At 45.1% G+C, this 24,279-nt stretch overlaps 2 protein-coding genes across 6 annotated transcripts in view; one reads left to right on the top strand and one right to left on the bottom strand.

The window, feature by feature from the left end:
- LOC126336352 (RING-box protein 2) overlaps positions 1-24,279 on the top strand; it is a 716,604-nt gene that overhangs the window by 135,503 nt on the left and 556,822 nt on the right. The window contains exon 1 of one of the 5 annotated variants that reach the window (XR_007564952.1): positions 8,893-9,061. The exons of the other annotated variants lie outside the window; for them this stretch is intronic. The gene's annotated coding sequence lies outside the window, so the exon portion shown is untranslated. Of the gene's footprint in view, positions 1-8,892; positions 9,062-24,279 lie in introns of those variants that run through there. 5 annotated transcript variants of the gene reach the window in all.
- Positions 1-24,279, bottom strand: part of LOC126336351 (facilitated trehalose transporter Tret1-like) — a 201,332-nt gene that overhangs the window by 56,451 nt on the left and 120,602 nt on the right. The window lies entirely within an intron of this gene.

The raw sequence follows: 24,279 nt of genomic DNA, 5'->3' as shown, positions 1-24,279 counted from the left end.
AGACGATGGAAAGTAAGATTAAGGCAAGTTTCTTGACGTCTGTTACGTGTGTATTCTCCGAAATTTTTGATTGCACCTCGTATCACATGGTTCAGATGCGTTAGAGGAACGAAATGGATGAGGGTTTTCTTGACGTCAGGGTTAACCAAAGGCGTACTCAGTGACGATCAGGGGAAGACAGCTACTCCACCATTAAAAAAAAAAGTATGATAGTGATCATGATATTAGTAATGAAGATGATTATTTTAAAGCCGAACTCGCATCCTGCCCAACCGTTGGTTGAACGTGTCAGTTCAATATCAGTTTGGATGGTGTTTGACAGCATGATGTTCATCCGAGTATTATGATGCAATATACGAACGCTGCCTTACACAATACTTCTTCTTTTACCGTCAAAGTTTATCAGCCACGGAGATGCGAAGCGTTTACATTCGGGTCGAGTGGTACCTAATCACCATGCGATAGTATCGTCTCTGGCAGAAAATAGAGAACGTAACCGGGAGATGAAGATACTGCGTCTGTGGGAAAGGTACGCAGAACAGAGGCGCTCTTGCTAATTCGAGTACCGAGCGACGTTACTTGAGATAAAGGAATTACTTCTACTCGGAAAGAACGATATTTGAAGGCCTGTCCGATCATCCTAACTGGACGGGTATCGGTTCAGGCAAAGCCTCAGCAATTGCTTTTACCATCCTCGTCCAATTTAGCGCGCTCACTAATTGTTCCGATGACGGTAGGCCGTGCACCCAAACGCAAGCAGTAGAACTATAGCACAGCATTACAGAAATGCTACAACAAAGAAAGTGAAGTGCCAGAGCAACCCCTAACAATGTGCCGTTAGGTGGCTGCGTTGTTTATACAACTAGTGCGCTGGCTACTCTTACCTATAGACATGAAAGTGTGTAACGTCGGGCTGAGGAGAAGTCTCGCTACTTGTTGCTGTATTCCGATGCCGAAGACTCAGTGGAGAGATTGCTGTCGCGAACCAAGAAGCACACTGTCCCTTTGGATGTTTGTTGTACCTGGTTATATAGCAGACGCTTCTCCCACAGACGCTGCGTAGTTGGACTACTGCAAGCTACGAAACCGGTAGTGAGGACACGTGGTACGCTCGCACTTCGTTCTGTTTACCAGCGACATGTGGCTGTTGGCGTGTACAGTGTTTTGCTCCGGGCGGAGTCTAGGATGCATTCGTGGCCTTGGCATTCACGTGCTACGGCACGCAGAAATGCAACGTCCGGTAAATAACGAGAGGATGGCTACTGCTGATTGGTGCGACTGAGCTCAGATCTATTGGTTTATTTGTTTTCACCTGTTTGTCAAGAATTCTTCTGGTGGATAAACAAGAGTTTCCGTACTGGACCTTTGTTTGTAAACACTGTACGGAAGCCAGAAGTACTTGTCTGAAGACGTACAGTCACTGTTACCTTGATTACGTCATGAAAACATGCCTTGCGACAAAGTGCAAAGGACACTGACAAGTCGTCAATACAACATCTTGTTCTTGTAGTTCTCGGGGGTTTAGTTTGTCATGTGAGAGCAGCAACCTTGTACAGACACTTGTTTCTTTTGGTCATCTCGTGACATTACGAATAAAATTTCGATTTCTTTTCTTGCTTCCCGTTTGTTATAGGACATTCTGGGTTAGACTGTGCGGCCGAATGAGTTGTCAACATCTCAATATCAAAATAATTTTACTGAGGTAAATTCGATTCTTATGGGTGAACTGATTGAGCGGAGTGAAAACAGGACTCCCTATAAATTACATAATGGAATTCTGTCCTGAATTTCATAGACGAACGAGAGGTGGGAAACGGACAAATGGGGTATCAAATTGACTAGTGTCATTTCTAGTTTGGTGAAAAAGATGTTTATTTGCTTAAGAGTAATCAGGATAGTTAGGAAAAAACTAAATAGTGATTTGAGGCAAAACTGAACTATTTCAAGTCAACTGGAAAGCAAATGAGGTTTCAATATCATCTTGTTTTCTGAACAAAACTTGAAAAATAAAGAAAAATAAACTGGAAAAAATGTTTAACGGAATGAGTGGTCTAAAAGTAAGAAGTTATATAGGTGGGACAAACATTTAACGCGTCCTTGGTGGTGCCCGAAATAATGTAAAGCAAATGAGGTGCTTCAAATGTTTCTCTAATATATTCCATTTCGTTCTCCTAGATACTTCTAGACGAAAAATTTGACATTTTTAAAATTTTTATAAGCGTATGTATACACTGTCCGTTCAACCACACAGGCACGCTTTACGAACTGAATTAAAGCCTCAACTTTGTGCTAAGTATTGCTCTGAAATACCAGAGAGATGGCATCCCCTCATCCTTTCGTGTTAGAACCCCCTCTACCCGAGATGAGACTGGTAAGAACTACCTAACAAAGCCAAGTGTCTGTAACTTCTCACAAATGTTCTAAATAAAGCCATTGGAGAACTGAAGTACTTTATTAAGAGAAACCCAAATTTCATTGGTTCAGTAGAAAATGAAAATTTAACTTCTGATTGGCTAACAGTTACTTGGTAATCAGCGTCTTTATAACTTTCGTTCTACAATTGCTTAGCACTTTTTAAATGCTGAAACTACGATTCTGTATTAGCTCTATATCTGTGGTCAAAAATTACAATTCGTTGTTCCAACAGAGACAAGAACTGCCTCCAGATTTCTAAGATTATAACATCTGACGTATTTGGAAACTTGTTGGGGGCACTTGGAAGCTACCTCTATAGACGAATCTGGTCTTCGCGAAATAGAAATAAAACTTAATCTTTGACAAAAGTTTATAGGCCTTTTTAACCACAGATTTAAATCTTTAACAAGAATCTGTGCGGAACTAGTTGGCATGGTAGTCCTCGAAGCTATGTTGACGAACAGCCGCTAGATAAAATAACAGGTATAGTTCGAGAACCACATGTCGTGCAACAGTCGAGAATCGGTTAAGTCACCTTCTTGGAAAGGGGGAAAGGATATATGGTTTTCTGTTGCAACAATGAAAATATGCATCCTTGCAAATATTTACTTCGGAGAAATGGGATGAAAAGTAGAGCTGTTCGTAACGTCTTACTACGTTTGACACTAAGTGTAGTGTATAAACGCCTCAGTTACAACATTTTTAATTTGGTTATCACCAAATTTTTAACGTCGGGAATGTAAACTTTACTAGCTGCATTATTTGTTGATTTATAGCCTGCGTATGAATTTCGCTTATGGAGACGAACCTCTCTACGCTGTTCCATATCTGACTCTAACCTCAAGACTAAGTTTCTCATTGGCATGAACGTACAGTGGACTGCGTTTGACAAGCCACTGAGCGGAAAGATACAGCCTCCTCGCTCGAGGACTCTTCTCCGGTTCTTTCTTGCTGTCAGTTATGCCTCAATTGGAACCCACTTGACTCTGCCGAGGGCACAACTGGACTGAATTGCACAAAGACATCGTGCTTCATCTTTGTTGCGCGCCAATTCGTCCACAGTTTTCACTCTCCACTGACGACTAGAAACCGCTGCACAATACTATGAAAACGTTCTTTCTATGATAAAATTGGCTTGTTAGTTACTGCTTGCACTTCGCGAGCTTGTTTCGTGCTTTGACATGGAAAGGTCTCTTTAAACAGTGATTGAGACATACGGTAAATTGCTGACATAAACCAGGCGGTGCTGGTGGCATGAGCTGGAGCAAAGGCTTTGATCAGTTTATAAGCTAATATTCAGAGATGTCCTGTTACTGCTCATTTGGCTCCCATAGACAACTGTGGGAACGTTAAATCATTCTTTTCTCCAGTAATACCCAGTCAGAAAAAAATGGAACATACTCAAGGACAAGGTGATTTTAAGCAGAAGTGAGGCGACAGGAAGTTCCTCATTGTAGGAGTGTACGATAAGTGCAGAAAAAATGCAACACACATGAGGGAGTAAAGGGTGCTCAAAGAAACACATCAATACGCAGTGTGACGCAGTTCGGGCTGCAGCTGATCAACGAGCGTAAGAACTCTACGGTGAGCCATGGTTGTATCCTAGAATGAAACGCTGTTCACTTCTCTACTCAGCTCAGTTACTGCCTGCAGAATCAAAACAGAGAGCTCACATATAGGCCTCCTGAGAGCCATCCGATCGCCGACGACCGTGACAGATGACTCACAAACACTACGACCACTCAGTTTGCTCACATTATGCCCTGGTGCCACTGAGCACAGACGTTGAGGGTGTTGCGTTTTTTTTATATTTTTTCCAGCAGAGTATACCGACTCAACATAATGCGGTTTTCCCTCGCTGCTCAACTGAAATCTGGAAGTGTCTTGGGATTTCAAATATTGTGTTTTTCAACCGCTACGGTTAACTGACCCGCAGTAACAAAATTGGCGAACGGTGCCCTTCCCTTGCAGCGGTTAACAATGACGTCGACAGGACAAATATAGCACAATTCTTATCCATCATCTATGAGAGATAATTGGAACAGCGGAAAGTTCCACGGGACTGGAAGGAGGTCCAGGTCATAGCAATCTATAAAAAGGGGAGAAAATCGGATGCACATAATTACCGGCCAATTTCACTGACATCGATTTGTTGTAGAATCATGGAACATATTTTTTGTTCAGACATAATGACCTTTCTAGACTCTGAGAAGCTCATCTGCCTAAACCAGCACGGTTTTAGGAAACAGCAGTCACGTGAGACACAGCTGGCCCTCTTTGTGCATGATATACAACGGCTCTAGATACCATATTTCTCGTCTTTCGAAAGGCGTTCGACTGAGTTCCGTACTGTCGCTTGCTCCAAAAAGTGCGAGCTTACGGTCTATCCGATGACATATGCGGGTGGGTAGAAAGTTTTCTAACAGACAGGGAGCAGTATGTCGTCCTGAACGGGGTAACTTCAACAGAAACAAGCGTAACTGCAGGTGTGCCCCAGGACAGCGTAATACGTCTTCTGCTTTTTACGATTTACATAAACAATCTGGTTGATGGTATTGACAGCTGCCTTAGACTGTTTGCTGATGATGCTGTGGTCTACAGGAAAGTAGTATCACACGAAAGTTGTGAACAAAGCAATGAGGATTTGCAGAAAATTGTGTGGTGGTGTAATGACTGACAGTTATCTCCCAATATTAGTAAGTGTAACCTACTGCGTATAACAAGGCGAAAATCCCCATTAGTGTACGAGTACAAACTAAATGCCCAGTCTTTGGAAGCGGTAACATCCGTCAAGTATCTGGGTGTGACTATTCGAAATGATCTCAAATAAAATGATCATATTTCACAAGTAAGGGGTAAGGCGAACTCTAGATTGCGATTTATTGGTAGGATCCTGAAGCGATGCTGTCCTTCAACAAAGGAAATAGCGTACAATACGTTAGTTAGTCCATTCTTGGAGTATTGTTGATCTGTATGGGGCACTAACCAGTTACTTGGGTCTGAATCAAGCGATTGAGAAGGTCCAAAGAAGAGCGGCAAGATTAGTGACGCGTACATTTAGCCACCGCGAGAGCGTTACATATCTCATAGAAAGTTTGAAGTGGGACGTACTTGCAGATAAGACGGCGCCCTAAACAGAAGGGGCTGCTCACTAAATTCCGAAATCCGATCTTTACCGAGGATGTAGAGCGTATATTATTACCACCAACTTTCAGATCGCGCAGTGATCACCATTCAGAGATAAGGGAAATCAGAGCTCGTACTGAGGCGTTCAGACAGTCGTCTTTCTCTCGCGCGATCCGCGAGTGGAACAGCGGGGGAGGAAATACAATTTTGGCGCGAATTATGCTCTCCGCCACACACCGCTTGGTGACCAGCGGAGTATATATGTAGATATGGACAGTTCCTGCTCCATTAGAGCAAGCGCCCGCGACCGTCCCTTCGAGAAGCAGTTTGAGCTGCGACTAGGAGAAGCATTTACCTGTAGCATTGTTGCCTTATTTGAGTATCAGGTTACAAATCCGAAAGTTCCAGACTCTGTCCCCGTTTGATCTCGCATTCGAGAGGAGGGAGATCAAATACTCACGTGACCGATCAGATTTAGGCTTCCCGTTTTTTGTCTGAAAAGGTTAGTGCAAATGCAGAAGTTATTCGTTTGAAAAGGACGTTGATTATTTCCTTTCGAATTCCCGCCCAGACGAAGCTTCTGCTTCATCCATGACGACATAGTTGGTGGGAGGTTGAACTCTTAATCTTTTTTTCATTCTCGATTGATCGTAGAATTTGTTCTTGATTTACCGGACATCAGCCACTTACGTAGACTCGTGTGAAGGGAAAAGTGCGAAATTGCAGTGTGTTTTGCTTTTCGCGTTAAAAAGTAGACAGTAAACTAGCTGACAGATGGGTGGAAGGCGAGTGCATGCCATTTGCACAAGAGAGATTTATATCTGACTACTCAATTTTACCTATGAGTGTTAATATCGACAGGTTATCGCTTCTGATTTAGGACGCATCTTGGCAGTAGTAAAAAATTAGCGAAGCTTCCGGAAGGTACGTTTTCATCTTCAGGGACGAGCACGTTGTTATGTCATTGATGGTCAGGTAAGAACTGGCCATTGCTTGCGTTTCGTAGGGAATATGATGTATACAAGGACACCTGTAGCGTTCGTGAAATAAATTTCCTTTCAGACTGATGGTCGGAGATATGCTATGAGGCGTATCTTTGTAACTGACTCGGATGAAGCATTGGTTGCGGATTGTGAGGATCCGGGACGCAGTTTAATCTGTCAGCTTGTCTCTTACATAAATCTGTCCTCAAACTAGGGTTTAACTTCACACCGCAAGGATTTACCAGACACGGTTATATTATATACCTGGTGATCAAAAGTCAGTATAAATTTGAATACTTAAGAAACCACGGAATACTAGAGATAGAGAGGTAAAAATTGACACACACGCTTGGAATGACATGGGGTATTAATAGAACAAAAAAAAGTGTTGCTAGACGCCTGTAAGATCCCTTGCGCGCGTCGTTTGGTCGTTTGCTGATAATCGTGTGCTCAGCCGCCAAGGTCCCCCAGACCTCAGTCCGTGGGGTTATTGGCTTTGGGGTTACCTGAAGTCGCAAGTGTATCGTGATCGACCGACATCTCTAGGGATGCTGAAAGACAACATCCTACGCCAAAGCCTCACCATAACTCCGGACATGCTTTACATTGCTGTTCACAACATTATTCCTCGACTACAGCTATTGTTGAGGAATGATGGTGGACATATTGAGCATTTCCTGTAAAGAACATCATCTTTGCTTTGTCTTACTTTGTTATGCTAATTATTGCTATTCTGGTCAGATGAAGCGCCATCTGTCGGACAATTTTTGAACGTTTGTATTTTATTTGGTTCTAATAAAACCCCATGTCATTTCAAGCATGTGTGTCAATTTGTACCTCTCTATCTACATTATTCCGTGATTTATTCAATTTTCAAATTTATACTGACTTCTTGATCAAGCGGTATATTGTGTGCCCTTCCTGTCATCTGGCCAGAGAACCAGCTCACCCAGTCGTTTAGATGGGGACCGACAGTTTAACGTGAAGTCCTAACCGCAGTCCAAATTGGCAAAGTGAAAATCATGAGATGCAACTGAGTCTCTGATTCGTCGTCTGATAATTACCAAGTCCATTGTACGAGATAGCACTGAAAAGTAACGCCTCCGAATTCTTTATTCCGTTCTCAATATTAGCTCAGGTAGTACATTTCGGTCGACTTGCCCGCTTCACAGGCGCAACTTGCAACAGTCTGCCGGTACAAGGCTGGGAATTATAGCGCGTAACATGGCAGTATGTAACCTAAGTATGTCAGCGCGTGAGAAAAGGAAAGTACGAATTCGAAGAGTCTGTGTACGTATGGAGCAGCCTCTCCTTGAGCATGACAATGCTAGACTACACACAAGCGTTGCGACACCCGCAACAATACGACCCCTTGGTTTGAACGTCATCGGTCATCTTCCATACAGTTCCGTCTTGGCCCAATCCGATTTTCATCTGTTTCCAATACATAAAGAACACTTTCGAGGACTTCATTTTGATAGTAATGAAGCGGTGCAGGCAGAGGTGAGTTTGGGGATTCGTGGGGAAAAAGAACCCACTAATCTGCAGTGATGGTATCAAAACACTCGTTTCTTTAAACTTCCTGGCAGATTAAAACTGTGTGCCGGACCGAGACTCGAACTCGGGAGCTTTGCCTTTCGCGGGCAAGTGCTCTACCAACTGAGCTACCCAAGCACGACTCACGTCCCGTCCTCGCAGCTTTACTTCCGCCAGTACATCGTGTCCTACCTTCCAAACTTTACAGAAGCTCTCCTGCGAACAATGCAGGACTAGCATTCCTGAAAGAAAGGTAGGGGGCGAGGTACTGGCAGAAGTAAAGCTGTGAGGACGGGGTGTGAGTCGTGCTTGGGTAGCTCGCTTGGTAGAGCACTTGCCCGCGAAAGGCAAAGGTCATGAGTTCCGGCACACAGTTTTAATGTGCCAGGGCGTTTCATATCAGCGCACACTTCGCTGCTGAGTGAATGAAAATCTCATTCTGGAAACTCGTCTCTTGTTGGGAGAAACGTGTTCGTTGCCAGGGAGAAGGTGAAACCCGGTGCCGACATACGGGATACTCGTCTCGAGTAACACCGTGAGGATCGCCAGATTAAACGTCCTCAACTCGACGGTGTCACACGACATTGGGGGTAATACTCAGGTTAGCTAGGCCGCAGCCGAACGTGTCTGTGTGAAGCGTCAGGCATCTCGGAGCGTGCTTTGTGCAAGTAGAGGCAGCCCGCAGCTGTGGGGGACCCTTCCCCCGGAGTTGGGTCAACAGTGATGAAGCCGACAGCGGCCAGACGGAGTGTCTGGTTCACGGCAGACGGCCCAACCGGTAGATTCCGGTTCGGCGGCACAGATGCAGGCGGCGGGGCCGTGCGCGCAGGTGCCTAGTCCAGGGGCGTAACCGGTCGGCCAGGAAGTGTTCAATGAGCACCGCCAGCGGCAGCGGGGGCGGAGGAGGCGGAGCCGGGAAAACTACCTGCTGCGGCGCACAGGTCAGGGTTGGCCCGCCTGGGTCACGGCGCAGACCAGTGCCCCCTGCCTCGGTTCTGTCGGTATGTGTGTCTGCCGCCTTCCGGCTCTTTAACTCTAAGGCTTCGAACATAGATACATACAGGCCGCGCACGCCCCCCGTCTCTGCCGCGTTGAGGTTTGAAAGCGACGTACAGGTCACGAGACGGAGAGCAAACAGCCCAGTTTTTGTCATTACACACTACATGAAATGGAGCTGACAGTTACAGTGCTCCAAATTCGTAGCTGAAATCAAATATTGATTATAGCAATTGAACTACTTGTTGCACACTTCCCAGTCACATTACGACAAACTGTAAAAAACCTGAATAATCACCTTTTGCAGGGCGGACTGCTTCGAGACGTGCAGCAAGGGAGTCAGTCAGGTTCTGCAAGGTACCGGCAGGGATGGAGAAATATGCCGACTCAAGTGCGTTGGTCAGCTGCACTAGCTTTATCATTTGAGGATCTACGGCGCGAACAGCCAGATCGAAATGGTGGAAATCGGGGGAGTCTGGTGGCCAGGGGAGTATGATTAATCCATTTTCGTGCTCTTCGAACCACGCACGTACACTGCAGAGTTGTATGACATGTTGCCCTGTTCTGCTGAAAGACACCACCGTGCCGAGGTTCCCAAGGTTCAAATGGCTCTGAGCACTATGGGACTTAACACATGAGGTCATCAGTCCCGTAGAACTTAGAACCACTTAAACCTAACTAACCTAAGGACATCACACACGTCCATGCCCGAGGCAGGATTCAAACCTGCGACCGTAGCGGTCGCTGGGTTCCAGAATGAAGCGCCTAGAACCGCTCGGCCACACACGGCCGGCTCGTGCCGAGAAAAAACGAATTGCATGTAGGGTGGAGATGGCCCTCAAGGACAGATGGATACTTCGGGTCTTCCTTTGTGCCTTCCATAATGACGAGATCATCGGGGGAACGTGAAGAAAACATTCCACGGGTCATAATACTCCGGTGGTTGTTGCAGGGTGTTTGTTTTTCGGAAGCTCCATGCCGTACGCGGAAACGGCCGTCTGTCCAGTGCAGCTTAAAATGTGATTTATCTTAAAAGGCCACCTGCCACCACTCGATGGCCATCCACTTGCGGTATTGGCAATCAAATTCCAGCCTTCGTCGCCGATAAACAGCAGTCGGATTGGGTGCACGGACCAGGCGCCTGCTGCAGAGGCTCATGCGCCGCTACGTTCGCCGAACAGGCCTTGAGGAAACACTGTGCGCAGGCCTTAGGTTCAACTGAGCGGTTAGTTGCTCAACAATTGTACGTCTATTCGCTGGTAGACTGTCCCCTATGGCCCGTGGTGGAACAGATTCGACTCGGCGCCGGGTTTGGATAATGGCATTTTGCCGTGTAAGATATACTTTAACTGTATCGGCACGCGAACAGTTTACAAACTTAGCCATTTCAGAATTGCTTCCACCCATGGTCTGAAAGCGAGTGATAATGGCCTTTTGACGTCATACGAATCTCACTGTTTCTCCATTACGACGACTGCTCTCTTTTCTACGTCTCCCCGACACGCTTTATGTCCCCTCCACTGCTAGTGCTACACCTGCCGTGTGACAGTTGTTATTCACGGTGACGTCGAACATGGGCGGTGATCTCATTAATGTGTGAATGTACCTTGTATTACAGTAGTATTGCAGTAGTATTACATACTGCGAAATTTTGCAGAAACAGATATTATGTCTGATAGGATAGCAGCAATCAATCATTTTACAATGTTACTTATAATCCGTCTAGATTGCAAAATGTTTATTCATATGACCGGTTTCGGTTCATCTAGAACCATCTTCAGATCTGATATTTCGGTCACAAGAGTAACCCGTCCCGTTACAGGAATAACCCAGCATGTGAAAGTTGCTGATTTGGACCGGTTACTCCTGTAACCGAAATATCAGATCTGAAGATGGTTCTAGATGAACCGAAACTGGTCATATGAATAAACATTTTGCAGTCTTGGCGGATTATAAGTAACATTGTAAAATACTGCGAAATTCCTGATATTAGGATGATGGTACTCGTTTTTACATTTGCCCAGGGGAAATGATAAGTAATAATTTAAAATATAAAACTGCCGGGTGTTAGTTTCTGAAAACGACTGAATTACAGTTATTGAGTGAAATTCTTTTATTTATGCGCCGAGTTTTTGTTGACAGCTTATGCAGTACTAGAACACCAAATACCAGTTTCGTAGGAAGCTTTATGTTTTCTGACGGCTCCTTAACAATACGTGTGCAATGTTTTACTGTGCTTTTATAAGACATGACATTAATTTCTGTCCTTAATGTCAGATTTTTACACAAAAATGTGATCCCCCCCAGGTGCTTCATTTGCACATATCTGGTAGTCGCGTTGAGAAGCATAGGACAGTAATGAACGACAGTTGCATGAGTCTTCACGTACATGGTCTGATGCTTCTTTGTGTGTATTTACATCACCTTGTGCCAATATGATATTTCGACCATTAACTTCAACTTTGTTAAAAATAGCAGCGTGGTTTCCGCAAGGGGAACTAACATTGTTTTAAGGATTAAGGACTCATTGGTGGTAGCATACAGATTCAGGGATGACAAATACTAGTCCTGCACTCCATTATCATAATATCACCATTGTCATCATTTGACTGTCGTCAGCTAGCTCCTCAGTTGAGTCTCCACAGCTGTGCCGGCTTCTGAACTCGAATCCGTCAACGGGCAGTCACATAAACTAACCACTTAGCCAAGGGGACGGATTAATAGAATTGCTGGTTACCCACAAGTGGACGTGACGAATATATTCGTCGGCGGCCATCTCTGTTTCAGTGTGTTCGACCAATATTAACGTCTAAAGCTCTCTGTTGCTTGTTGCCACTGGGAATGACGTATTGCAGGTCGGCAGTTGTATAATATTAACTAAGGCTTGCTACGTTAGCTGATACCTTACATTAGTCAAGATAATTTATCTGCAGCCAATTACAACAATTTTCAGTATGGCAGTCTTTATCCTAAAGAGAAAATAACTTCTCGGATTGTTTTAGAGCTTTACTCACGATTTTGACGGAAAGGTTTATTGTATTTATTTTTACAATTGGAAACTAGTCCAGATTTGCTGGACAAACCAACGTGGAAGAACACCGACGTTGTCGGTATAGAGTGGCAAGACAGAAAAATGAAGAACTGGAGAAGGGCAAATATGTAAAGATGTGCACGAACAAACAGAAATAGGACAAGAGAGACGTCTTGATTGTCAGAACGTTACATGACGGTACATTTCGAGAAGTGGATTCATCTGGCGCTGTTCATGCCTCTTATATACCCTACGCTGCCTGGTATCAGCACTGAACACGAACAACAGTAATGGACTCTGGTGACTCCACTGTATGTCACCAAGAGTACTACCGATCCTCTCATTTACATACCCGCCGTTGGTGTGTGCATGTACGAAGTTGCATTGACATAAGACCATGTCCTCTGGTTGCTACCTTACTTTCGTCAGGCACTGTAAATAACTAACTGGGCAGGAGATTAACACAGCACGCAAATAACCTATTATAAAAATGAGTGCACGCGGTTCCTTCTTCTTGCTGGTGGGCATGTACTGCGCGGCTGCTGTGGCTAAGCTTCTCGGAATTTGTAGTCATAGATTTCTGGCTGTCCGGTAAACTTGTTGAGACTTGCTGGTTGGGGGATTCCCAATTTGACAGTCGTATAAAGTTTTGCCTGTTGATTGGCGTAATGGAAGCAACCGATTAGTAGGTGGGGTAGATCTGCTACTGCTCGTGGGTGATGTTCCAAGACGGAGAGGTCGAAACTTTGACTCTGCAGTGATTTGCACTAAAGCACCCGTGGTCTATTTCGCATTCTTATGATAATGTATATCGTCATGAAAGTTATATCTGTAAATAGCCTAAACAGTAGTATCAGAAAATTGAGTCCACCTTGATGCAAAACACCTTGTTATTCGTTTTTTTTTTCTCCCAAACTAGTTTCGGCGACAAATATCACCATCATCAATGGGGTTTTTTAATCTCATTGCCGCGTGGGATTAGCCGAGCGGTCGGGGGCGCTGCAGTCATGCTTTGTACGGCTGGTCCCGGCGGAGGTTCGAGTCCTCCCTCGGGCATGTGTGTGTGTGTGTGTGTGTGTGTGTGTGTGTGTGTGTGTGTGTGTGTGTTTGTCCTTAGGATAATTTAGGTTAATTAGTGTGTAAGCTTAGGGACTGATGACCTTAGCAGTTAAGCCCCTTAAGATTTCACAACATTTGAACATTTTAAATCTTATTTATTGTATGTTACAGCATATTTTAAGCAATTATGTCGTTGTTTGCGACATATTTTCTGTGCGCTTTTTTCTGTTTCCGTTGTTTGCTAAATAAACATCCAACGAACATGACGTGGTGTTTGCCAAGTAAAAAACGGAAACAGAAAAAAAGCGCACAGAAAATATGTCGCAAACAGCGACAATAATTGCTTAAAACATGCTGTAACATACAATAAATAAGATTTTAAAAAAACCACTGATAGTGATATTTGTCGCCGAAACTAGTTTGGGAGAATAAAGAAATAAACGAATAACAAGGTGTTTCGCACCAAGGTGGACTGAATTTTCTGATATTACTGTTTTTCTAGGCAAACACGGACCAAATGGAAGACTTCCAAGATGAAAAAATTGTGTAAATAGCCTGTTTGACTGGATGATCGAATCCTCTGGGATGACGAAAGGGTAAAATTTGTCAAGGTCTCCCAGAATGTAACCATTCATGGAAAAGAAAGAATTACCGAGGTCTAATTGATTCAGATAGGTTGTTTCCGTGGAAATTTGAAACGACCGTGTTTTTTGTGTGACTTTTGACATATTTACTTCGAACTGCTGTCATGTTTACTTTTCTTTTTGGTGGAGATACTCCGTTGAAGTGGCTGGAAACCAGCTAAAGGCAGATGTATGAAAGAGGGAAAAATTACCAGTCAGCTATTTAATTGGGGTCATTCAAAAGTAAGGCACGAAAGAGAGAGAGAGAGAGAGAGAGAGAGAGAGAGAGAGAGAGACACTTGCTGCCAGCGACGACAGTAAATGAACCGGCGGTGCAGTCCTCAGTAGGTCGCTTGTCGCCGCCAGACGGTGGGAAAGTGTACAGAGAAGAGGCGGCGCGGTGGCCGGCGAGTCTGTATTTGGGAGGAACCCGGAGCCGGCGGCTCATGTTTGCCCATGGCGGACCCACAAGGCTGCGCCCGTGCCAGCGTCTGGCTCGGGTGTCTCCTAAGTAGATTACCTACGCGCTGCCGCCCACCGCGCCGCCACGTATAGCGTTTCGCCGCGATTCCCCACACGCCCGTGGGAGCCCGTAAGTGAAGCGCGTTTCACGGCGTACGCAGCCCTCGCGAAACGCTTACTATCTGATCAGAATAAGTTTGAGATCCCCCGTGGACAACACTCGCTGCTTCGTGTCAGTAAGGCGCCAGTTGTGTTTCACTAGAACGAGATTTTCTGCAACCGTACTGATTGTGTCTCAGTAGATCGTTTCCTTACAAGTATTTCGTAACGTTCGAATTTCGAAAAACCGCCTCCTGTCTTTCAGGTATGTTTGAACATCTTCAAGCGACCGAAAATTCACCAACATTCTTCGTAACTGACAATCGAGAAGTTGCAGAAACAAGCGGATGTCACGATTGAAAACTAATTGCCACCCCGAGCACTAAAAGGTACTTATGTAAGGGCGATCAGACGTTCTTGAATCAGGACAGCGAGACATTTCTGCCGTTTTGCGAGAATTACTTTTCTGAAGGCGCCGGAGCAGATGAATCGTGTTAGAGGCAATCGATTTCTCCTCTGCTCCGATTCTCTTAGTGCGTTACAATCATTGCAGAATCTGTACCCAACTGAGGAGATGGTCCAGCTGATATATGACCAACTGTACTGGCTCCAACGGCGGGGTAAGGAGGTGTCCTTCTGCTGGGTGCCTGGTCATGTAGGAATATGGGGCAATGGACAGGCCGATCGGGCTGCCAAGGAGGCCTGCAGAGAGCAGGATGTGGTCCAGTGTCCTATTCCCTTGCAGTCTGTCACTTCTGCACTCCACAAGAAGTGCATGGAGTTGTGGGAGGAAGAATGGCTGGCGGTGATGGCCAATAAATTGCGTTTGGTAAAGTCAACCACTAAACCGTGGCGTTCCTCCTGCCGGTCGCTCAAGCGGGAAGAAGTGACCCTCACGCGTCTTCGGATCGGGCACTGTCCTCTCACACATAGCTTTCTATTACGGCGGGAGGATCCCTCCTTTTGTGATGCTTGTGGTGTGCACATCAATGTCCGCAACATTTTAACAGACTACATTTTATACCGTGATGCAAGGGCAGAAGCACAAGTTGATGGGGATCTGCCCTGTGTTTTAGCTAATGATGAGACGTGTGTGTCTAGGGTTTTAAAGTTGTCTGGACTCTGGCCTAAACTTGTAGGCTGGAGGTTTTAGTGTATTGCAAATTGGCTGGCTCCTCCCTTTTTTCCTTGCGGTCAGTCGGCCACTTCCATCTGCTATATTGATTTAGCTCCTTCTACCACTTTCTTCCTGTGTTGTCCATGTTTTACTGCCGACGGCATGTACCACGTTTCGGTGTGGGTAGGCACCTATTTTTCCAAACTTGTTACCTGTTTTTTACGCTCTGTTTTATCTTACTTTTCTGAGTATTTTCTTGACACCCATCTCAATCTGTTACTGAGCGGGCGCGCATACAACCCCATCCATCCATCCATCCATCCATCCATCATCGTGGTAACTGCTGGTGAACTAGACAATGCATTGGCTGTGGAATATTTCCCAGGAACTTAATTACTTCTGGATCACGGAGTCCCGGGTTCGATTCCCGGCCGAGTTGGGGATTTTCTCTGCCCGGGGACTGGGTGTTTGTTTTGTCCTCATCATTCGTGAAAGTGGCTAGATTGGACTGTGCACAGATTGGGAATTTGTACGGACGCTGATGGCCGCGCAGTTGAGCGTCCCACAAACCAATCATCATCATCAGGAATTTTGTGTGAATTGCACTGTGACCAGTAGGTACTTTTTTTTCATTGTTATATCCCACTGTTTTCCAGATATGGTTTATCTTTCACGATAGAAACAATAGATCGAAGTTTGATTGCTCTAAAACTCAGTTAAGGCAACCTACATTTCTTCGCAGATTGATACGTTTTCGAATGAGCACAGACGCCACTTAAAAGGGCAAGTGGTACTAAGTTTCGCCGAGGTACTGGGAGACAGTAGTAAGTGTCGTGAAAACAGACCGAATGGTAACGGTGCTAACTGCAAAACGTTTCACTTACACAGTGCTCTGTATTTTCTTGTTCATTTTGGAAGCAGTTTTTGGTGTAAAATTTACCATAATTTGCGACGGTACCACAGTGTACGATTTGCACTCGATCGTTAGCAGTAAAGACACACGATGAGGATCGTTAGTCAGCGACAGTTCTTAGACAGGACACTGCCAGAAATTTGGCCCCATCCGCCAGCTGCGAAGAGCTATTCCGGCTAATCCCATGCGTCTAGGAAGTAGGAAGCCCTAGTGGAGAGAGCTGTAAGTGCTCAGAGGAGAATAGAGGAAATCATGTGCAACGCGCACAGATGTAGAGAGCTAATGTTCCCGCTGGGATTAGCGGAGCGTACCGTATAGCCGCAGCGAATCCTCGAGCACACCGAGAGCGCGTAATCCTGGAACGCGCAGCTGTGCCTCTCGGCTGGAGCAGCTGCCAACTGGCCCGCTTGCTCAGACGTCCTTCCTGATCGTTGTCGAGTTCTCATCCTTGGCCGCGGCGCCGTTTGCGCCCTTGCGGTAAGCAACTTACTGGCGACCCAGCGCTGCATGCGTCTGCATCACGGTCATGTCAGCGCGAAGAGGAGGCTGTCAATGTAAGACTCCCCTCTAGCTTGGCGGGCACAGAGGGCCATCTTAAGACTCCGTGTGTATATTGTCTAGTTAACACGCAAGGTCAATACACAACTGTGGTCTACACCTGTACTCCGCAAGCTGGTGTATGGTTGAGTACCCGTCGTGTTGTGCTTGTGCTCTGTCTTCAATGACCTTAAACGCCAGTCGTCCTTACTTCTACCTTCAATCCTTCCTCCCTGTGCTGAAAATCGGTATGTAGCGTGGCAACTTCACACGGTACATGCCGATTTTTAGCACAGGTACCTTGCGGTGCAAACGTAACGGCAGCACAGAAGCAACTATCGTAGTTGAGGCATGCTTCATAATTCTAGTCATCAAGAGCAGCTCGAGGATGGGTAACGGAAGGCTGCTACCAAGACAGCACTTGCCACAAATGGCGGTAACTGCTGCACGATGAATTTCGCGATGCCGACACCTTTAGTAACTGCAACGTAACGGGCTGAAGAGCTGCTCTCGGGACTAGTGAATCCTCGGTCGACGAACTACAGTGCCCTTGTAACCAACCTAACAAAAGTTGCTGTTCTGCCCAACTGGAGCGGCCAAGTTCTTGCCTTCAAGTTGGGGAACCCGAACTGACGCGGACTGCCAGACGCGGGAGACTTCGTACATCTCTGCTACCTCGTGGCTTAAAGGGCGATTCGAAATAACGTCGGGAAAACTAAGCTAGATTTCGCCATCTTGAGCGGGAACTGCCAATACTATCGTGCCCTCTCCAGCCGATGATCCTCTACGAAGGCATTACTCGGGCACTGTCTGCCGATTTGGCAAAATTAGTTTAGTAGCATTAAACGAGTAACTAAGACTGACGAGTTGTGTAGCAATTAACCAACCAGTCTGAGTATGATAACAATTTACTCGGAATTTTATTGGGGTTTTGATTTGCGGTAAAAATTAAAGGATTAATTTTATTACTTTCTCTTCCTTTGTGGCGGGGACTTGACGCGGTGGCCTCGGCACGTGGGTTATATGATTGACAAAGTTACTGCATTGCAGACTGCCAAAGAGAGACACATTTTGGTTGGTTTTTAGTTCATTAATTTTTGTATTTCCTGTAGTCCTTCTGTTTTAAAGGACTCTGAGCTCTCAGTCTTCCCCAGGAATAGCAACTACGGAAGTTCTCTCTTCACTAGTTTATAAATTTTGATCGTGTTGTTCTCGTGTGGGAAAATGTGGAAATCTAAGTTGTGTGAGAACTATTATCCCTAGGATCAAATGCAGTATTTTTTACCAGTAACGCTACATTTTTCTTCATTCCAAATTTGGAGGCACTACTGAACACGAACAAGATGTAAGGTAAGGTATCTGTGTAAAGTGCGTCAGCTAGGATATCAGTTTTATTTATATATGAGAAAAAGTACCACCACAGCTGTATCTTGAGAATGTCTTCATTGTATCACACGATTAGTTCCGGCGGCATGTTACCGCCATCCTCAGGTCCCATCACTGCCAAAAGAGTATTTGGTTTCCTTGGCACATTTATTGTGGGATCTTTGTTACTAGCACACGTGGGCTAGCTTTGATCATGAGGTGTCCCCATGTGACGCCGAAACTAGTCGTGTGACAGAATGAAGATATTCTCAAGATAACAGCTGTGGTGGTACTTTCTCTCATATATATCATCAGCTGAGGATTCTCGTCCGTGTAATAGGATGGATATCCATAAATATCGGTTTCGTTTCCGAATGGTTTACTTCTTCGTCGACAATTGTGAATTTAAATGGCAATTAATTATTAAAAACAGTTACTTAGTTACAATAAATTTTTCATTAGCTGTGCTAACGTGTTCAGGAAGTCTTAGAACAAAGAAAAGTGCAGTCATCAGCTAATACAATCAGGAGTTGGCTTTTTCATGTTAGCTTGCGCATGTTATTGATTGTTAGTAAATTTATTTTCAGACAATTATCTACTGTTACAGCGTACGTTTCGCCTATCAATTATGAATTTTCTTTCAGCGTTCGTATTTGTGCCCTTCGGTTAACTGTGTATCGGTTTGCCAGCGAAAGAGAAACTCGATATTGTTTGTTACTGTTGAACCTTCTCGAATAATATTAGTCGTCACCGCCTGTGTTTTAGGTTGAGATCTATTCAATGATTCTAATAAATAATACTCTGTAGGTCTCTCCATTCAGTGTGATGCATTAAATGTACCTGAGTCGTCCTGGACTTGGGTAGCGTCTCTCATGTACTACGGATACTTACTCGCGCCGCGAAAACTGCCACCTGAACGAGAGAGCGCATTTCGTAACTGGTCTTATCAGGTCCAGCTACAGATATCAGTATCTCAATTCATACAGGTGTAAGAGACACTCACTTTTGCATCAGACGGCATGATACGGATTAATATTAAGAAATATCTGGAACACTTTGTGATACGGACTGAATAAATTTGGCTGTGTTATACAACGAAGATTAGGAACGACATTCAGAAGCTGATAACAAGAAAGTAGCAGCAGTGTAATCAGCAGGCAAAAACACAATGACGATTGGAAATAAACATGACGGCTACAAGTGTTTGAGTGCAGACTCTTACCGTCTTAGTGAGTGGACCACTGTAACATTACCACGGCGTAGAGTTACTTGGCAATTGCCAAATTACTGCGACGTAGGATTTCCCGTTCTCTTCTACTCTTTCCACTCCCCGTTCCCCACCCCTTTGCCATTCTCTTTCGAGCGTCACGTTAAGTAGCGAGTAGTTAGTTGTTGTGGTCTGTCCGGCAGAAGTGTCTTCTGCTTAACGCTTACAATGTCGATGAACTTACAAAGCAGTTTTACGCCACAAATACAGGGTGTTTCAAAAATGACCGGTATATTTAAAACGGCAATACAAACTAAACGAGCAGCGATAGAAATACACCGTTTGTTGCAATATGCTTGGGACAACAGTACATTTTCAGGCAGACAAACTTTCGAAATTACAGTAGTTACAATTGTCAACAACAGATGGCGCTGCGGTCTGGGAAACTCTATAGTACTATATTTTCCACGTATCCACCATGCGTAGCAATAATATGGCGTATTCTCTGAATGAAATTACCCGAAACCTTTGACAACGTGTCTGGCGGAATGGCTTCACATGCAGATGAGATGTACTGCTTCAGCTGTTCAATTGATTCTGGATTCTGGCGGTACACCTGGTCTTCCAAGTGTCCCCACAGAAAGAAGTCACAGGGGTTTATGTCTGGCGAATAGGGAGGCCAATCCACGCTGCCTCCTGTATGTTTCGGATAGCCCAAAGCAATCACACGATCATCGAAATATTCATTCAGGAAATTAAAGACGTCGGCCGTGCGATGTGGCCGGGCACAATCTTGCCTAAACCACGAGGTCTTCGCAGTGTCGTCTAAGGCAGTTTCTACCGCCACAAATTCACGAAGAATGTCCAGATAGCGTGATGCAGTAATCGTTTCGGATCTGAAAAATGGGCCAATGATTCCTTTGGAAGAAATGGCGGCCCAGACCAGTACTTTTTGAGGATGCAGGGACGATGGGACTGCAACATGGGGCTCTTCGGTTCCCCATATGCGCCAGTTCTGTTTATTGACGAAGCCATCCAGGTAAAAATAAGCTTCGTCACTAAACCAAATGCTGCCCACGTGCATATCGCCGTCATCAATCCTGTGCACTATATCGTTAGCGAATGTCTCTCGTGCAGCAATGGTAGCGGCGCTGAGGGGTTGCCACGTTTGAATTTTGTATGGATAGAGGTGTAAACTCTGGCGCATGAGACGATACGTGGACGTTGGCGTCATTTGGACCGCAGCTGCAACACGGCGAACGGAAACCCGAGGCCGCTGTTGGATCACCTGCTGCACTAGGTGCGCGTTGCCCTCTGTGGTTGCCGTACGCGGTCGCCCTACCTTTCCAGCACGTTCATCCGTCACGTCCCCAGTCCGTTGAAATTTTTCAAACAGATCCTTTATTGTATCGCTTTTCGGTTCTTTGGTTACATTCAACCTCCGCTGAAAACTTCGTCTTGTTGCAACAACACTGTGTTCTAGGCGGTGGAATTCCAACACCAGAAAAATCCTCTGTTCTAAGGAATAAACCATGTTGTCCACAGCACACTTGTACGTTGTGAACAGCACACGCTTACAGCAGAAAGTTGACGTACAGAATGGCGCACCCACAGACTGCGTTGTCTTCTATATTTTTCACATAACTTGCAGCGCCATCTGTTGTTGAAAATTGTAACTACTGTAATTTCGAAAGTTTGTCCGCCTGAAAATGTACTGTTGTCCCAAGCATATTGCAACAAACGGTGTATTTCTATCGCTGCTCGTTTAGTTTTTATTGCCGTTTCAAATATACCGGTCATTTTTGAAACATCCTGTCGGTAAATTAGCACAATAGAGAGTTTTACTTAAATTGAAGGCAGAGGAAGGAGAGAAGCAGTCTCTCACCACGAATAGGCAAATTAGTGCAATATAGTGCTTTATGTAAATTGAAGGCAGAAGAAGGAGAGATGAAAGGAAAGTAACTGATAGCATCCGCTGCATTGGGACTTCACGCGGAATCAGCAGCGACGAGCGACAGTGCGTGCTGGACCGGGACTCGAACCCGGGCTCTCCTACTTAATAGGCACGTGTGTTAACAACTACGCCATCCGGACACACTGTTAATCGCCAATGTGACAGCTATTTCGGCATGCTCCTCCGGCGACTCATACTCTCACCTAGCGCCACCATTTATCTGCAGTCCCCAAACAAGTCCTCCGTACTCACAATTAACACAGTGTGCAGGTGTCGCTGTGGTTAACGCTACTGCGTAGTAAGCAGGAGATCCTGTGTTCGAGTCCCGACCAGGCACACATTTTCACTCGTCACCACTGCTTCCGCATGAACTCCCGTTGCAGCTGGTATCATCAGTTCTGTTTCCTTTTTCTCCGTTACCTTTCCTTTTTCTCCGTTACCTTTCCTTTTTCTCCGTTACCTTTCCTTTTTCTCCGTTACCTTTCCTTTTTCTCCGTTACCTTTCCTTTTTCTCCGTTACCTTTCCTTTTTCTTCGTTACCTTTCCTTTTTCTCCGTTTCCTATCCTTTTTCTCCGTTTCCTTTCCTTTTTCTTTTTCTCCGTTTCCTCTTTTCGTTTATTCCTTGTCCTTTCCCTTTCCCATCCCCCCCTCCACTTTCAATTTACATAATATACATCACAGAAGCGTATTCCGTGTAGTGTCTTTTCTTTCGCACATGTCATATGTGCAATACAGAGTCATGTAGCCTGTGGGCTGAAAGTCGTCCAAACATTTTGTTACTGCTACCAGTGTTTTCATCTAAACATCAATTTTTCAACACAGTGATATCGTCTATTCCAATTTTCTATCTGATTTCGTGTAGCTGTTCTTCACCGTTACTTTTAACCAGTGACGTAATCAGCGTACTTGGCGTCCAGAGCAATTTTTGACACTGAGCCACTCTCCTCTGGCAACATCACCCCTTTTTTTTGTTTAATCGTCATAACCGCTTTGTTGTGCACAACACGATTTTACAATGAAGTAAAAGATACCGACTGCAATACTCTTTTTTTTCGTATGTTTCAGTTCAAACGGCGGAACAACATGCGCTTACACGTCGTATTGCGATAGTATCGCAATTCGTTGTTTATTGTCTCACTGCTGTTCAGTGTAAAGATATAAAAAACTCACCAACGAACGCAAAATCTACTCTGTAAACTTTCTTTGAGTTCGCTCCCTTGCCATAGCGTGAGTAGCTTCCCGGTAGGAGACGAAAACGAAACAAACGGCTCCGTACCTGGGAGAGTTCGGTTTCATGGAACTGCCGTTCAGCACATTGAAGTCCGAACCTTCTAGTGATTTCCTTTCACACAATTCAGCTTCCTTCTCAGTTCGGTACTCTCCATTCAGTTCCCTCATTCGTTCCGCTTGTCGATGTTTAGTACGTATCCATGAAACACAATGGGTCGCGGATTGGGATGAGTCTGGAAAGGGTGGGGGCTGTGGTTTCCACGGTCTGATGGGCACGGCGGCGCCACAGGAAAAAGCGAATAGTGGGAGACAGCGAGAGTAGGCGATAAAGAGGGCGGAGGGAGGCTGGCGTGTGAACAACCTCGTCGCGCCTTGCCGGAAACGAACGTGGGCCAAGAAGCGCCGCTGCTTTCTTGTCAAGAATGTGTCTGCCGTCTTGGCCGGAAGAGGCCACGCCTGCTGGCGCGTCAGGGGCCTACACCGCTCGACCAGGCGAACGGAGTGCTCGGGGGAGTACAACGGAGCGTTTTCGGAATAAATGAGAACCAGAAAACCCAGCGGGTCATTTTTCTTTCACATCCTTCTCCGAACAAGAGTGTCATTTGGACTGAATAGCGTCATAGTTTCCTCAGCATTAATGACGTTCTTGGAATAACCTACCGCGACAAAACTATCCCACCTCCTCCTCCTCCTCCTCCTCCTCCTCCTCCTCCATGTTTGTGGCGTTTGCCTGTTACGTCCTTTCTTTCAGTGCTTCTGTTGTCTTTGATCAGATTTGTCCACCTCGTTCTTGGTCTGCCTACTGACCCATTGGCCGATAATTCATTATTGTTTACTTTTCATTCGTTTTTGTTATGTGATCCCTCTGTTTTTCTGTACTCTTTGCTGTTTTCATTTAGGCTTTTAGGTCCTAGGTTTGTCCGATTGTTATATTCCTTATATCACATAATACATAGTCAGCTTCTCTTCTTAAGAATCATAGCAGCTTGTATTCTTCGTTCATTTCCAGCTGTTATTGTCCAAGTCTCACTCCTATAAAATATGGATGGTATTCCGATTGTTTCGTGGAAATTTATTACGGTTTCTTTCCTCACCGTATTATTCCGTATTCTGTACAAGTTCTATTAATGTAATTCAATCTTTGTTTTTTTTATATCTTTTTCCTTTAAGAGATATATTATTCGTATAAGCGGCACTCGAGTGAAACCGAGAAAGATGAAAGAAACTGTTTATCGTTTCACAAATAATCGCCATGACTTTCAACACATTTACCTGTCTTTAAGACAAGACGGACAGTGCTTTCATGGAAAAATGTTTGCGGTTGCCTATGGAACCATGTTTGTAGCCAGCCGTGCACCTCTTCAACCGCAGCAAATCGACGGACACTAATGTCTTTCGTACATCCATATTTAAATTGGATAAAGGTGGGACACGGCTGGTATAATTTTTTTTATTAAAAATGAAACTCCTCCAGCTGTACTTAAGATTTTATATTTACTTGGCCACTAGTTCCGACGTTGCATCAGCGCCATCTTCAGGCCCATACACTTTGATGAAATCAATTGTGTGTGGCTCAGTACCGGAAGTCCGCGGTGAGACCAACACGTGCTACACATGGACGGCTG

The sequence above is a fragment of the Schistocerca gregaria genome, chromosome 2 (genome assembly GCF_023897955.1).
Source record: "Schistocerca gregaria isolate iqSchGreg1 chromosome 2, iqSchGreg1.2, whole genome shotgun sequence".
Lineage (NCBI taxonomy): Eukaryota > Metazoa > Arthropoda > Insecta > Orthoptera > Acrididae > Schistocerca > Schistocerca gregaria.
The sequence above is the reverse complement of the archived record's forward strand: the minus strand, read 5'-3'. Positions and strand labels throughout refer to the sequence as shown.